This window comes from Bufo gargarizans, chromosome 1, assembly GCF_014858855.1.
Source record: "Bufo gargarizans isolate SCDJY-AF-19 chromosome 1, ASM1485885v1, whole genome shotgun sequence".
Taxonomy (NCBI): domain Eukaryota; kingdom Metazoa; phylum Chordata; class Amphibia; order Anura; family Bufonidae; genus Bufo; species Bufo gargarizans.
This window is the reverse complement of record NC_058080.1, coordinates 216,662,669-216,675,289: the sequence shown is the minus strand read 5'-3', so window position 1 is coordinate 216,675,289 and position 12,621 is coordinate 216,662,669. Positions and strand designations below refer to the sequence as shown.

Below are 12,621 nucleotides of genomic sequence, written 5' to 3'. Positions count from 1 at the left end.
GTATCGCCGGATTCATACTGACCCGGAGAATGAAGAGCAAAAGTCAGTTTTAACACATAGTAAACACCGTATTTTTTTATTTTTTTTATTTTTAACTGTGGCAGAATTGCTTTTTTTTTTTTTCAATTCCATGCCATTTGGAATTTTTTCCCACTACATCCTATGCAATATTAAACGCTGGCATTAGAAATTACAACTTATTCTACAAAAAATAAATAAACTCATGACTAGGTGAATGGAAAAATAAAAAAGTTATGGCTCTGGGAAGACAGGGAAAAGAAAAACAAAAATGCAAAAACAGAAAATTGCCTAATCAGATAAGGGTTAACCTGAAAACAATGGTGGGTTATCATTCTGAAAACAGAAGAAATCCACAAAAAGATCTGGTGACCACACATTTTTAATGAATGATTCACAGAGGTATTTTGTCCTTTAATGAAGTCATTTCTGGAGAGAAAAAGACTGCTTCTAAAAGCACTACTGCTTTTTAACAATACTCCTCATCAGGACCCAACACTGGCAGAATCATTGGAGGTACAACTTTATAATTATAGTTACATTTCTTTCTCCAAATACCACTCCTAAAATTTGACAATGACGGACTGTTGGAAAACCAAATCTGTCTTGGACTTTGTGAGGCTAATTGTCAGAGCATGGAATGGTGGTTTTCTGTGTGCCCTTAATTATTGAAGACTTTTGTTGCACTCTATTTTGCATGTTGCTGTTATGTGGCTCATCAGGAAGATGACACTGAGGAGGAAATTGTCACTTTTGGTTCAGTTTGTGTGTCTGGAGGTTTATGAAGATGATGTGGCAGAATGTATTCAAGACCATAAGTACAAATTGACAACAGTAGAGTTTCAGCACTTGAAACTGAGAATTCAGCAGAGCATGACAGTGGAGCATGACAGTTGAGAAAGGCTCATGTTGAGCCGAAACGTCGCTTTTTTGCTGCCATCACATGTGTGAATAAACTTCACTCGTTTTACTACAAGGAACCGTCTGGAGTGCAGTCCAATTTTTTATCATATATATATATATATATTTATAATTTGTGGTCGAGGCTACGGAAAATAGGATATGCTAGCTGAGGGGGGAGAAGCTTAGTAAGGAAACTAACTGATGGCTGGTGGTGTGCCCTTAGCCATGAACGTGGGTAGGCCTATAAGGGGGCAAAAAAAAACATAGGAAAATATATATATTTAATTTTATTGTAAATTTAGAGAGCATGCAAGCACGACCCATTTTCTTAATGACATGTTCAGGCATGGGAAATGAATTGGGAAGAGGTTAAAGGACCGTTCTTGAAAGGAAGCAGGGGACTGTCGTCCGGAGCGTTGCCCAATACCATAAGAAGTTTTCTGAGGACTTGGACTGGGCACCAAGCATTGAGAGTTTCGAAATACTTAATGATCACTGGAGGACCTGTTTGGGAGGTTTTTGAAGACAAGGAGAGGGAAGATGAGGTGGTTGTGCTGCCATTCTAGCTGGCCCTTTAATGGACCCCTGTTTCTAGAGGAGGTGGTGGTGAACTCTCCTGGTCTCAGAAAGCCATAAAAACTTAAATATATGGCGGCTTTGATGATGATGCTAGGGTATGGCCCAAAAGGATCCCCGCCTAGTGAGGTGGACGGTTTTCTGAAAAGGTCACCTGATACAGGCTGCCTGACGGGGGTAGTCTCCTTACTAGATTTCTGAATACCCCTGAGGGTAGCTTTAACTGCATGGGAAGAGAATATTGATGCGACAGGTACAATCTAATGGTGCTATAGGAAAGCTTGAGTTCGGTATGACAATAATCCAGAAATGCCAGAATGTAGGAAATTCTGTCGGTGTTGTTCCCATGATAAGAAAGCGAGAATTTGGTGAAAACTTTCCATGCGGTTCTGTAATTTCTGGCTGTATTGGCCGACAGGGATTTGTGAATGAGGATCTTGGCGGCTGTGAGGTGCATGCTCAGTCCATTATCATTGTGTGGAAGGCTGGTGGGGTTAATCCTATTCGGCCTGCTTCTGGCACCACCTGAGAGAAAGTGGGAAAGTTGAATCGTGACAGAGCATCGGCTGCTAGATCCTTGGAACCCTGAATATGTTTACAGAGGAAATGGAAGTAGTGACACATGGAGAGCCAAACCAGTTTGCGTACAAAGGACATGACTCTGGTGGATTTGGACCTACCTTTAGTGAGGATTTCTACTAAGGATTGGGTATCAGTCACAAAAACAACTGGGGAATTGGCCCAACAACTGCCCCAAAGCTGAGCGGCTGCAACTATGGGGTACATTTCCAAGAGGTTCGAAGATCTAAGGGCTTCCTTGTCAGACAGGATTTTGGACGGCCATGGACCTGCCAACCAATGATTGTTGAAAATTGCGGCAAACCGCTGGAGGCTGCGGCGTCCGAAAAGACAGTAGGAAAGGTGGGATTCCATTGTGGCACAAACAGGGAAACACCGTTCCATTGGGACAAGAATTAGTCCCACATGGACAGGTCGGCTAGGGCCTGGGAGTCCTGATCTATGGCCATGGGCAATAGCTGAAGCAACCTAGAGATGAAGGCCCTACCTTGGGACATAACTCTTGAGGCAAAGTTTAGAATGCCTAGCAATGATTGCAACTCTGTTTTAGTGAGGGTATTAGAAACTAGCGACTTGGAGATGGCATCTTTGATTTTTGTGAGCTTCTCCTTTGGCAGCCGTGTCTCCATTTTTACGGAGTCCAGGACGATGCTGTAGGAAGATTACAGCCATGGCGGGGCCCTCTGTTTTTGAAGATGCAACCGGGACATTTAGATTTGAAAATAATTGTAAGAGGAATGCTAGCCTGTCAGGTAGACGACACGGTGCTTCAACTAAGAGAAAGTCGTCCAGATAATGGATAACCATTGGGCAGTGGCAATGATTAACCAACATCCAGTGCAGCGCTTGGGCGAACTGGTCGAACAACCAGGTACTGCTGTTGGAACAGAAGGTCAACCTGTTGGCAAAATAATACTTATCCTGCCACTTGAAACTGTAAAATTTCCAGAGCTGAGCCTGGACAGGCAGGAGCTTGAAGGCATCAGCGATATCAACTTTGTTAACCAAGCTCCCCTGCCTGCCAGCAGGATCAGCTGAATGGCTTCATCCACTGAGGAATAACGCATAGAAAAATCCTTGGATGGAATTAGGAAGTTGAGGCTGGGTATATGAGAACCATGAGGAGCGGACAGGTCGTAAATTAAACGCTTTTTATTTGTACATTTTTTGGTGACAATCCCGATGGGACTGACTCTCCAGTAATTGAAAGGCACTGAGAAAAAGAGGCTGATTAGGAAACATTTTTGAAGTTCGGATTGGAGCAAGGAAGTTACAGAGTTGTGATCCCTAACTGTGGATAAGAGGTTGTCCCCATCCCAGGTAGACTGGGGCAAAGCTACTAGCCCTGTGTGGAACCCTTCTGTGAAGCCAGCAATGAGGAACTGGACGAAGGAGGGCTCGTGGTGGTCCTGTAGTAGAGTTGCAGTTAACCCTGCCTAGTCAGGACTGCTTGGACCTTTGTGGGCAGGTAGTTTGGGGGTGGGCCCTGAAACAGATTGTACAAATATGGAGGGCTCGGCACTTATTGTAGTTGCAAGCAGCCAGATTGTAATTATTACATATCCGATTCCTGCCTAGCAGGACTATGGGTCTACCCAGCTTATCTAAATTTGGTACCTGCCTGGAGAGGCCTGACGGGCCAGAAACAGGAGTGGCCAAGAAGGTGGAGGGCTAAATTAGGACACCAGTCAGATGTATGCAGTATAGACTGTCAGGAAGCGCAGGAAGGGGCTTTAAGACCTGAGAAATGGGGGGGGGGGCGGAGCTAGCGCCAGACCTGAATGGACGTACGCGCTTGAGCTCTGCTGCTCAGACCCGGCTTTTCTACAGCTAAAGTCAGTTCTTCAACCTGGAATATGGGCAAGATTGGCCAGCAAAGAACAGGGGACTCGTCCCTACCTCCTAAGCACTCATCAAACTGCGGCGATATGGATAAATTTATCAAAAAGGCTGCAGCAATATGTGCCACGAGGGAAGCTAAAATGGCGCCGGAGCCAAGCAGAGAAATAGAGGAGAGTGAGACCGAGATGCAAGCGGATGGCAGTGACGCTGAAGACTCAAGGCATCACAAGCACCTCCCGATCTCCAGAAAATATCTGGACTCAGCTCTTCAAAGGGCCGCTGATTAACGAACTCTCCTCTATGAGGCAAGATGTCAGACACATAGGCGGAAGAGTAGAAACACTTGAGAACAACCAGGCCGCAATCCTGGAATTCCAAGCGGCAACAGCCCTCAGCCTTCAAAAATGCCAAACAAGCCTGAATGTGGCATTTAATGCCCTAGAAGACCAGGAAAATCGTGGGAGAAGAAATAATCTCAGATTCCGTGGTGTGACAGAAACAGAATCCACGCAAGATGCTTCTGCCATAGTGAAAGAGATATGCGAAGATTTACTGGGCCCGGAACGCTCGGCTTCCATTGCGATTGAGAGAGCCCATCGGGCACTGCGCCCAAAACCGCAAGGCAATGAACCCCCCAGAGATATAATTTGCCGGTTCCTCCACTTCCAAGACAAAGAGGCTATAATAAATAAAGCTCGTCTACCTGGTGGAGCTAAGTATAAGGGGTGCCGATCAATATCTTTCAAGACCTGGCTCCAGTGACCTTACAGAAGCGAAGGACTCTTAAACCCCTCACCGATTGGCTCAGAAACAACAAAATCCTCTATCGGTGGCAGTTCCCGTTCGGATTATCCTTTGTGTATCAAGGCAGGAGAATAAACATCAAGTCGCATCTGGACTTAGGCCCTGCATTTGAGCTGCTGGATATAAGTCCCCTGGACATAGAGGACTGGGGCGCTATACAGGACATTGCCGCAGTCCCAAAGCTACCGAAGATGTTACCGTTCGAATTGAAGGGTACCCCGAAAGCACAGAGGCTAAAGGAGAAGAAAAGAAATCACCCCCTTACCCCAAGGCGCATTGCCGCCGACGATTTCTGAAAATGGGACTCTATGCTTCGTACTAATCACTTTCGCATTAGATGAGTATAAGTCATAAGTTTTTCACTTTTCTCATATTTTCCCTGCTTCATATATGACGTTTCTAACGCACCTTTAGTTCACCCCATTGCATTACGTACCTGTCACTGCCTCTGATCTTTTAAGTCTGATACTTGAGACACATAACCGTGACCTCCTAGATCATTGTAACCTAAACTTTGCATGATGTGAATATAGTAGCCCCCTAACTTCGCCGTGCATTGCGATTCGTCCAGGTCATAGCGGATGAGATACGATTTATACTTAGTCTTATCCACTTTACAACCGGCGCATTCAGCTAAATATTAAGTATGGTTTTCGCATGACGCGAATATTTTAGCCCCATAACATCGCCGTGTACTGCGATTCGCCCAGGTCATAGTGGATGAGAAACGATTTATGCTTGGTCTTATCCACCTTGTTCCTGACGCATTTAGCTAAATATTAAGTAAGGTTCGTCTTTGAACACCTGGATTTCAGGTTCTAGGAGCTGCGATTTATATGCTAATGCGACTATTCGTATAGTCCGATAACTGGGTATGTACATACAATATGAATGGACAGCATTAGTGTTGAGTCTACTTGATACCATCGGGACATGTGTATTATGCGATTTTGCATATGATATGACCTAGTGATATTCAATATAGATGTTCTACTCCAGCTCAGGGGCTAACTAAAAGGCTACACGCACCATCTATATGAAACTGTAATTTATATTCATCGGTCTCAGTAACATCTGTCATCTCGTAGTAGCGGAGATGCGATCTATATAATGCTTCGCTCCTTAATACAATCCGATTGTCCTCCCTTCTTTATACGTATAGTATATGCGAACAATCATGACCGCAAAGTCTGCTGCATATCACCGAGATACATATAACTTGAGATTATGCTTGTGATATATCCTGGTGATATTCAGTATAAGTGGCTATTATAGCTCTTTGGCTACCTTAAAGCTTAGAGCTTGTAATGCCCGATCATCTTACGAGCTCTGTTCTATGTACATGGTTACCCAGATCTCCGCACCATGTCTATGCTTCTCTCCCTTTCCCTACTGCGACAATTTAATGCATAACCGTTTGTTGAAAATATAGAGCATACTTAGCTCCTGTGGGCTGTTCTATATTTTCAATAAACCCAGATGGTAAACTTGGCTATACATTAAGCCGATACCCGCTTCAGAAGTCACGGCTTGGTGTTTAGCTGACTCAATGTAACCAGGTTAAGCATTGAACTCTCAGAGTATCCCTACGAATAAATGTCCAGGATGATCAAACTTGATTATACACAGGTACTTTTAAGGCCCTGATACAAGCAAACACTGCCCTATCAGCATATTCATTACACAGCTTATTATTAGAACGACTACTGATACCCACTCTTAATTGCCGGGTCCAAAATTGGCAAATGCCACTCCCCCCGTCTATGGAAGTCCATCAAGACTTATTTACAATTTTCATTCTCTTTTTGTTTGTTATTAACATGTTTTTTGACTGTTTTCGCAGGTCTCTCAATGTGTGGAGCACTACCCATCCGAGACAGGTCGCCTTACCACCCAGACTCCAACCTCCTATACTGATAAGTCACTTATTTACCAAAATTATATGCAACATCTTTTTCAAGATGTTCCCCAGGCTCGCACGCTTTAGCATTTTTATCCTTCCTGTATATTTCCATGATGGCTCTTAAAATTGCTTCATATAATGTAAAGGGATGCAACTCGCCCTCTAAACGCAGCCAGATATTTCGGATTTTGAGGAAGGACAAAGCGAACATTGTTTTTCTACAGGAGACCCACTTTAAGTCTCAACATTTTCCAAATTTATCCCACTCTTATTTCTCGAATTGGTATCATTGTGGTTCCCCTACATCTAACTCCAAAGGAGTAAGCATAGGGTTTCAGAGCAAAATACCCTTTATTCTAGACGACCAATTATGTGACCCTGAGGGCCGTTTCATAATGATTAAAGGGAAGATAGGCCAACACCTGTATACTTTCGTAAATGTATATGCCCCGAATAACCGACAGATCCCTTGGCTTAGATCCCTTTTAGCAAAAATGGAATCTTTTAGAGAAGGAGTTACAGGTAATGGGTGGGGACATGAACCTCGTTCTTAACCCCTTGATAGACTCCTCATCCCATAAATCTGTTCAATCCCAGAAAGGACTTAGCTCCCTTATCCGGGCACTAGCGAAGGCTCGCTTAATCGATGTATGGCGCACTTCCCACCCTGACTCTAGGGACTATACCTTTTTTTCACCAATGCATAAGTCATATCAACGTCTAGACTACCTGTTTATCTCAAAGGAACATCTCCAGCTCTGCTCAGAAGCGGCTATGGGGTCCATTATCCTTTCGGATCATGCCCCCATATACATCCACATTAAACCTCCTCTTACCCACAAACCCACTAGCCAATGGCGGTTTAATGAACTGCTCATAGGTTCACAAGATAGTAGAACTAAGCTACAACGCCTCCTAGTAGAATATTTTGACATTAACTGTACCCCAGAGGTTTCACCACAGACTGTTTGGGATGCCCACATAGCATTTATTAGGGGCCATTGTATTAGCTTAGGAGCCCACCTTAAGAGAGACAGGGAAAAGAAGATAGACTCCCTACTCACCAAGATTAACTCCTTGGAAAGCACACACAAAAGATCTCTGCTGGAAGCTCACTTACAGGAATTATCCATATGTAGAGCCTCCCTCAAAAATCTTTTGAACATGGCATCTTCCAAACTATTTCTACACTCCCAATACAAAATGTTCGCTCATGGGAACAAAGCCTCCCGTTACATGATGTCTAGGCTTAAGAGCAGGAAATCGAATAACTACATTCATAAACTGAAAACCCCGGAAGGCGGGCTAACTTTTGAGTCGACAAAAATCGCCTCGTTATTTAGGGAGTATTACCAATCCCTCTACAACCTGGATTCCGCACACTCTCTCTCGGGTAGCTCAGACGCCTCGACACCCTCTAGTTCATATCTGGAGAACCTAGCACTCCCCCGAATCACGGAACAAGGTAGAATCCATTTAGCTTCTCCTTTCTCTCATGACGAAATTTTAGACGCAATTAAGAGTTCCCCCAGAGGGAAATGCCCAGGCCCGGATGGGCTCCCGATACCGTACTATTTATCCTTCCACGAAATATTGATCCCTCACCTCCTGCCAATCTACAACGACTCCTTAAGAGGCATTCCCTTGTCTGCGGATATGACTAAAGCCCACATCACGTTAATCCCTAAAGAAGGTAAAGACCATTCACTCTGTCCCAACTACAGGCCCATATCCCTCCTCAATATAGATTTGAAAATCTTAGCTAAAATGTTGGCGAACAGATTGGCGAAATTGCTCCCCTCACTAATTTATACAGATCAAGTAGGATTTGTGAAACATAGAGAGGGGAAGGACAATACATCCCGAATACTCAACATTATCCATTATGTCAAAAGGAAAAACCTGCCCCTTGTCCTTCTTAGCACAGATGCTGAGAAGGCATTTGACAGAGTCAAATGGTCCTTTATGTACTCAGCACTGCGCACTCGTAACATTCCCCCCTCCTTCATTAATGCCATCAAAGCTATGTATTCAAATGCCTCTGCCTCCGCTAGGGTTAACGATACTCTGTCAGATCCCTTTAGAATACGTAATGGCACTCGCCAGGGCTGCCCACTCTCCCCCCTATTATTTGTCCTTGCTCTCAAACCTCTTCTTCAGACCATTCGGATGGATAGGGACATCCAGGGAATAACTCTTGGGGATCAACAGCACAAAGTCGCCGCCTTCGCAGATGATATTCTATTAATAATTAGTAACCCTGAAATAGCGTTACCAAAAATTTATGGCCATCTAGAAGTTTACGGAGCTCTTTCTGACTTCAAAGTCAACCACAATAAATCACTGATAATTTCTACTGGTATTGGGAATGCTGTTAAGACTCGTCTTGAGGCCTGCTCACCTTTTAATTGGTCTTCCCCGTATTTAACCTATTTAGGGGTGAAAATAAGCGCGGACCCTAAGCACCTTTTTAACTTAAACTATATCCCTCTTCAGAATAAACTGATTGAGGATATCAATTCCCTGGATGTCCCTACACTCTCCTGGTTTGGGAGGAAAAATATTCTCCTCTCTCTTATTCTCCCCAAGCTCACTTATCTTCAACAGACTTTGCCTATCCCAGTCCCGTCCTACTACTACTCAAAACTCAAATTATTGTTCAGATCCTTCGTATGGAACAAAAAGAAAGCTAGGTTGTCATATAGGATGCTGTCCTACCCGAGAGAGAGGGGTGGCATAGCTCTGCCGGACCCCGAACTATACGGTCAAGCTGTTCTGCTTACTAGAGTGGTAGACTGGTTGGTGGTCCCTGAACATAAATCTTGGGTCTCAATGGAAGAATCTTTACTGGGGGCCCCCTTCAAAGCATCCCTTCTAGGTCGTATATCCCAGATACACACACACCCCAACCTTTCTCCTACCATAAAAGCTACCCTACATGCTTGGTACTCTCTGCAAAACACCCCCTTAAACTCTCCGCTACCTTCGCCGACTCTCAAGGTAGCTGATGTCTGCCATCTAGCCCCACAAGCTCTAAGAGATAGCCTTCCCATTGGAATTAGTAAGTCGTCAGTGAATCTGGTAGACCTCTACAAAGATGGCCAACTACTCTCCATAAGGGATATGAGTGATCTTTTAGAAGTCCCCAGCTCAAATTTTTCAGGCCTCCACTTTTTGCAGGCCTACATGTCCCAGAATGCCCAATTACATACTCTACTGCGGCCCATAACCTGGTTTGAACGTATAACCACTCAAAATCCCCCACCTCATAAGATGATCTCACAGTGGTATAAAAGACTGAGGACCCCTCCATTTGCGCTGACACCGGCCTTCATTAGATTATGGGAAAATGATTTAGGTCACTGCTTAACCCCAGTTGATACCAATACTATCTTCAACTCCTCACACAAAGCCTCGAGATGTATTAAAATTCAGGAGAACAATTACAAAATTATCACAAGGTGGTATAAACCCCCCGACAAAACTTGTATGTATTCAGCTTCGGCTTCTGACAGTTGCTGGAGATGTTTGAAACAGAGAGGTACCTACTTTCACATATGGTGGATGTGTCCGCTATTATCAGTATGGTGGAAGAAAATTTTCCAAACAAGCAATGAGATCTGTGGTTCTGATATAAATACATCTCCTGAAGTGGCTCTATTAAACCTCTTCCCACGAGACCCTTCCCCTCCTAACTTGGTACTTTTTAAGCACTTGCTGAATGCTGCTAAACTACTGATCCCTCTAATGTGGCTATCCACGGATACTCCTCCTTTGGATCAATGGTTTCAGAGAATAGATCAGATCTAGAGGAACTATCTTCATGGGAACTTAGGTCACACCATATATTTCTTAAGATCTGGGATAGATGGATCTCATTCAGAGGATACCAGAAGATTAGTACGAACTAATCTTACATTACCAACTTCACGCATAGGAGCCAATCACATATATTGGATCTTTCAGTCTCTTTTCTGGCCCCTTTACTCCCCATTATCTGACACCCATCTGCAGATAAGAACCCCCCCCCCTCCTCGCCAACCTGTCTCGGATGAGGGAAAGCGTGATACACTGGGACTCTTGTTGTCAGTAAAGTTAAGTGACTAATGCCAATATTGATGGTAGTAAACTAAGGATTTGGCGCCTTGTGATCTATATCTTCTATATCTGTCGCTTATGCATCGCATTGTCTGACCTGCAGTTTCTGCTATGTTATTGTTCTATGTTCTGTGAAACGTAGAAGTGTGGAGGATTGTCTCACCTCCAACACTCGTTTATTTTATCTGATTACTAAGCTCAATAAAATTTGCTTTAAATAAAAAAATATATAAAAAAAAATAAAGACCTGAGAAATGCCGGCAAAAAAGTTCCATGTCTAGTACAGCCCAGTTGGTGACACGATTGAACTGTGCAATTGCTGCGGCGGCTTTGGCCGAAAATGAGCAATGGTAATCATAAAAGGTGAAGCCGCCATACTTATAGCTCAGGTCGGTGACCCTATAGAGGTACATGTCCAGCTCCTCTCGTCTCCCCGGCTGGTCGGAACAGATGATGTCCCGGAAAAGGCTAAAAGCCAGGACAAATTCTGGGATGGAAAGCTTCTTGTTGAGACGGGCGTCCTTAGATTTAAGGACTACAGACACGTCGCCGCAAGCAATGGTCTTGTTCTCTGTAGAATCATGGTGAGTGGTGATAAGTATGGAGGCCAGATTTATGTTTTTCCCTGACAAAATGTCCTTCCTGATGTTCTCAGGGATGAAGTGGGTGGGGGAAATATAGGGGGTGGTGAGGACCCTACCTGGAGAGGGGCAGCGGGAAGTTGAGGGGACTGGCGCGGGAGAGGCCGGCGGCTTGGCAGCCGGATCCCGGTTCTCGACAGCGAGAAGTCTATACTGCATGTTGAAGACTGCGCTGGAGATACCGCTGATTGAGGAATGCAGTTGCTGGAGGGAGGTCCGAATGGTGGATACGGACACCTGCTCCTCAGCGGTAGCTGAAGTGCCGGTGACCAAAAGTTTGTAAAGCTCGGCCTTCCTGGCGGAGGCTGGATGGCAACTGCCTCAGTGATTCAGCTCAGCAAATAGCTTTGGCACAGTCCAGTTGCACAGTGACGTGCAACTAGGATGCTCGGAGACTTGGGACTCTGGCATGGAGATGGAGTCTTCAATAATCGGACACGTGAGACATGACTGGGCTGACTGAAATACTGAAGACCTGGAGAAGAAAAAACATAGACACAACAATTGATGGTGATGGAGAATAAAGCAGATGAAATATTAGTGAGACAGACGAGGGAAAGGAGAAGTGCTGCCGAGCGAGTCCCAGAAGAGAAGAGAGCCGAACGACCTAGGGTGAACCAGAATTACAATAGAGAGAGTGCGATGTGAACAATGTGGCTTGAAACGTGCAGGGGGTGGAGTTGGGAATGTGAAACCTGGCCGGCGTGGCAGGTTGACCCTATGGGAATTGAAGCAGCGAGACCTGGTTAGGGAGACAGGCAGTGAAATTGACTACGAGGCCTGAACTGGGAGGCCACTTTATCCTAAAATTTGAGCTACGTGGCCTGTGGTGTAATAGGCGAGAATTAATAGAAAGTAAACCTACCGACGTGGCGGGTTGTCCCTATGCGAATTGACTATGAGACCTGGCTAGAGAGGTCGGCTGGAGAGGTTGAGCTACGTAGCCTGGGTCGTAACAGGCGTGAAATTAACAAACGTAACTTACCGACATGGCAGGTTGTCTCTATGCGAATTGACTATGAGGCCGGCTGGAGAAGCAGTTGGGAACAGAGGCCTGATCTGGGAGGCCGCTTTTATCCTGAAATTTGAGCTACGTGGCCTGCGACGTAACAGGCGAGAAATTAATAGAACGTAAACCTACCGACGTGGCAGGTTGTGAATTGATTACGAGGCCTGATTGTTGGCAGGCGGTGGCCGAGGCCTGGCTTGGTTAGGCGGGATTATCAGAGTGGAGAAGTGAATAGATATAGAAGACGA

General features: G+C 44.8%; 1 protein-coding gene across 2 annotated transcripts in view; it reads right to left on the bottom strand.

The window, feature by feature from the left end:
• The window catches only part of LOC122946004 (bifunctional heparan sulfate N-deacetylase/N-sulfotransferase 4-like), a 754,569-nt gene that overhangs the window by 655,440 nt on the left and 86,508 nt on the right, over positions 1 to 12,621 (bottom strand). The window lies entirely within an intron of this gene.